Source organism: Cetorhinus maximus, chromosome 12 (genome assembly GCF_964194155.1).
Source record: "Cetorhinus maximus chromosome 12, sCetMax3.hap1.1, whole genome shotgun sequence".
In the NCBI taxonomy this organism is placed as follows: Eukaryota; Metazoa; Chordata; class Chondrichthyes; order Lamniformes; family Cetorhinidae; genus Cetorhinus; species Cetorhinus maximus.
This window is the reverse complement of record NC_135890.1, coordinates 117342500-117347136: the sequence shown is the minus strand read 5'-3', so window position 1 is coordinate 117347136 and position 4637 is coordinate 117342500.

Below are 4637 nucleotides of genomic sequence, written 5' to 3'. Positions count from 1 at the left end.
TGGAAATAAAACTAAACTGCATTCCTCTGAGGACTGCTTGGTATGTATTTCTCTAGATTACTTTTGTTCTATTTGCAGATTAATTCCCTCGAGTGAGTTCGCATTAATAGTCTTTGTAAATGGATGTTAAAGATAAAGTAAACTTGATTTTGAAAAAAAATCAAAGCTGAGGAATTATTTTATCAAATCGAAAAAACAACTTTGTAAGGAAGTTAATACATTTGCATCTTTAGAAAATTAAATTTTAATTCCAAAGATGTGATTGTTGTTAACTTGCAGATGATTCCTCCAACTGTTCCAATAAAATCCGTAATTAAACTCATCCTAATCAATGAAATTTTGGGGCTTTTGATGCTGGGTTCTAGAACTCATTGAAAAAATTTTTGAAGTCTGTGATGGATTAAACAGTCAGGGCAAAAAGAGGAGTGATATATGGGGGTCCTTGTAAATGAACCTCAAAGTTAATGTGCAGGTACATCAAGCAATTAGGAAAGCAAATGATAATTTGGTCTTTATTGCAAGGCAGATGGAGTTTTTTTTAAAATTCATTCACAGGATGTGAGCTTCACTGGCTGGGCCAGCATTTATTGCCCATCCCTAGTTGCCCTTGAGAAGGTGGTGGTGAGCTGTCTTATTAAACCGCTGCAGTCCCTGTGGTGTAGGTGCACCCACAGTGCTGTTAGGAAGGGAATTCCAGGATTTTACCCAGCGACAGTTGAAGGAGCAGTGATATATTTCCAAGTCAGGATGGCTAGTAGCTTGTAGGGCAACTTCCAGGTGGTGGTGTTCCCATGTGTCTGCTGCCCTTGTCCTTCTAGATGGCAGTGGTCATGGGTTTGGCAGGTGCTGTTTGAAGGAGCCTTGGTGAATTCCTGCATGAGTATGAGAGTTCCTTGGTGACTATGTGACCCAATGTAACCAAGCAAGTCTTGCTGCAATTGTATAGAACTTTGGTGAGGCCACACAGGAGTACAGTTTTGGTCCCCCTACCTAAGAAAATATGTACTTGCCTTTCGAGTGCGAAACAAAAGTTGTCCGATGAGGAAAGAGATTGGGATTCTCTGGATCAGGTTGGTGGTGGATCCCAAGAAAAGGAATTTGTGGAATGTCTACGAGATGGCTTTTCGGAGCAGCTTGTGGTGGAGCCCACTAGGGAACAGGCAATTCTAGATTTAGTGATGTGTAATGAGGCAGATTTGATAAGGGAGCTTAAGGTGAAGGAACCCTTAGGAGGAAGTGACCATAATATGATAGAATTTACCTTGCAATTTGAGAGGAAAAAGCTGGAATCAGATGTAACAGTATTACAGTTGAATAAAGGCAGCTACAGAGGCATGAGGGAGGAGCTGGCCAGAGTTGACTGGGAGATGAGCCTAGCAGGAAAGACAGTGGAACAGCAATGGCAGGAGTTTCTGGGAGTAATTTGGGACACACAGCAAAAATTCATCCCTAGGAAGAAGAAGCATACTAAAGGGAGGACGAGGCAACCATGGCTGACAAGGGAAGTCAGGGACAGCATAAAAGCTAAAGAGAAAGCATACAATGCGGCGAAGAGCAGTGGGAAGCCAGGGGATTGGGAAGCCTACAAAGACCAACTGAGGACAACTAAAAAAGAAATGAGGAGGGAGAAGATTAAATATGAGGGTAAACTAGCCAGTAATATAAAAGAAGATTGCAAGAGTTTTTTTAGATATATAAAGGGTAAGAGAGAGGCAAAAGTAGACATTGGACCACTGGAAAATGACGCTGGAGAAGTAGTAGTGAGGAACAAAGAAATGGCGGAGGTACTGAATAGGTATTTTGCATCAGTCTTCACGATGGAAGACACGAGTAACATCCCCAAAGTTCAAGAGAGTCGGGGGGCAGAGGTGAGTATGGTGGCCATTACCAAGGAGAAGGTGCTAGGAAAACTGAAAGGTCTGAAGGTGGATAAATCACCTGGACCAGATGGATTACACGCCAGAGTTCTGAAGGAGATAGCTGAAGAGATAGTGGAAGCGTTATTGGTGATCTTTCAGGAATCACTCGAGTCAGGGAGGGTCCCAGAGGACTGAAAAATCGCTAATGTAACCCCCCTGTTTAAGAAGGGAGTGAGGCAAAAGACGGGAAATTACAGGCCGATTAGCCTGACCTCGGTCATTGGTAAGATTTTAGAGTCCGTTATTAAGGATGAGATTTCAGAATACTTGGAAGTGCATGGTAAAATAGGGCAAAGTCAGCATGGTTTCATCAAGGGAAGGTAATGCCTGACAAATCTGTTAGAATTCTTTGAGGAGGTAACGAGCAGTTTAGACAAAGGAGAGCCAATGGATGTTATCTCCTTGGACTTCCAGAAGGCCTTTGGACAAGGTGCCGCACAGGAGGCTGCTCAGTAAGATAAGAGGCCATGGTGTTAGAGGCAAGAGGCAACTAGCATGGATAGAAGATTGGCTGTCTGGCAGGAGGCAGAGAGTGGGGATAGAGGGGTCCTCAGGATGGCGGCCGATGACTAGTGGAGTTCCGCAGGAGTCAGTGTTGGGATCACAACTTTTCACTTTATACATTCATGATCTAGATGAAGGAACTGAGGGCATCCTGGCTAAGTTTGCAGATGATACAAAGATAGGTGGAGGGACAGGTAGTATTGAGGAGGCGGGGAGGCTGCAGAAGGATTTGGACAGGTTAGGAGAAAGGGCAAAGAAGTGGCAGGTGGAATACAACGTGGGGAAGTGTGAGGTCATGCACTTTGGTAGGAAGAATAGAGGCATAGACTATTTTCTAAATGGGGAGAGAATTCAGAAATCTGGAGTGCAAAGGGACTTGGGAGTCCTAGTCCAGGATTCTCTTAAGGTTAACTTGCAGGTTGAGTCGGTAGTTAGGAAGGCAAATGCAATGTTGGCATTTATTCCGAGAGGACTAGAATATAAAAGCAGGGATGTGCTGCTGAGGCTTTATAAGGCTCTGGTCAGACCACATTTAGAATATTGTGAGCAATTTTGGGCCCCGTATCTCAGGAAGGATGTGCTGGCCCTGGAGAGGGTCCAGAGGAGGTTCACGAGAACGATCCCAGGAATGAAAGGCTTAACATATGAGGAACGTTTGAGGACTCTGGGTCTATACTCGATGGAATTTAGAAGGATGAGGGGGGATCTGATTGAAACTTACAGAATACTGAAAGGCCTGGATAGAGTGGACGTGGGGAAGATGTTTCCATTAGTAGGAGAGACTAGGACCGAGGGCACAGCCTCAGAGTAAAGGGAAGACCTTTTAGAACAGAGATGAGGAGAAACTTCTTTAGCCAGAGTGGTGACTCTATGGAATTCATTGCCACAGAAGGCTGTGGAGGCCAGGTCATTGAGTGTATTTAAGACCGAGATAGATAGGTTCTTGATTGGTATGGGGATCAAAGGTTATGGGGAGAAGGCAGGAGAATGGGGTTGAGAAACTTATCAGCCATGATTGAATGGTGGAGCAGACTCGATGGGCCGATTGGCCTAATTTCTGCTCCTATGTCTTATGGTCTTATGGAGCTCAGAAGAATGAGAAAATTGACGTATAAAATTCCTGAACTTGCCAGAGTACGTGCTGAGAGGCTGTTGTTTAGAACTAGGTGGTCATTGTTCCAGCATAAAGGATTAGCCATATAGGACTGAGTTGAGAAGAAATTTCTTCACACACAGGGTTGTGAGGAGTTTTCTACCTATCTGAGCTGTGGATGTTCAGTTATCGAGTCACTGAGACTGGGATTCAATAGATTTGTGCACGCTAAGGGAATCGTGGGATATGGGGATAGTGCAAGAAAAGAATTCGGGTGGATCATCAGCCATGATTTTACTGAATGGTGGAGCAAGTTCAAGGGGCGTTTGCCCTACTCCTATTTTTTATGTACTTATGCAGTGTTAAAAATCATTCCAGGAGGGAATTTCTGTTGGTGTGGAAGATGCTTCTCCCTTCTCTGCATCCTCTCAGCTTAGTATTATTCTTAAATCCCAGAACAATCATTTGTTTAAAGGCTACGCCCTGGAGACCAACAGACCAATGTTGTTCAGCAAGGAAATCCACTAATGTGATTCTTATGGTGCTGATTTTTTTTCCCCCAGAATGGAACAGCTAAACCTTTTATATGGATTATTAAAGTTTCCTGATAAATTTTGTAAATGCAGCGAGTTTCATTGGGATGTGCATTCAAAGATCTTTGCAATCTAGGGAGCAATTCAGTAGTGATCCATGCACAGTTATAAAATGTCAGGAACTTGCTTCGACATCACAGGAACTTTGAGACAGATCGAGAACAGCCCCCCTCATTCTCCCCAACTCTTGCATTTTTTACTCTTCTTCTAAATACTCCGACCCATTGGGTTACAGTCCCACTGGCGTTGGCAGCCTTGTGTGAGCCTAGGGAGTGAATGTCAGCAGGCTATTTGTGAATAGACTCACGGCCAAGCCTAATGCCCTGACATGCTCTTTCTCCCAAGAATATTGGCTTATCCATGGCCTCATCCCTCCCTTTCTTTGTAACCTCCTCCAGTCCTACATCCCTCCTACAACTCTGCACCCCTCCAAAACTGTTCTCTTGTGCATCTCCCACTTAGGTGATTTCATTCTTCAGTGCCATTTACATCAGACTCAAAACGGCAGCAAGTTGAGTAAATTACTTG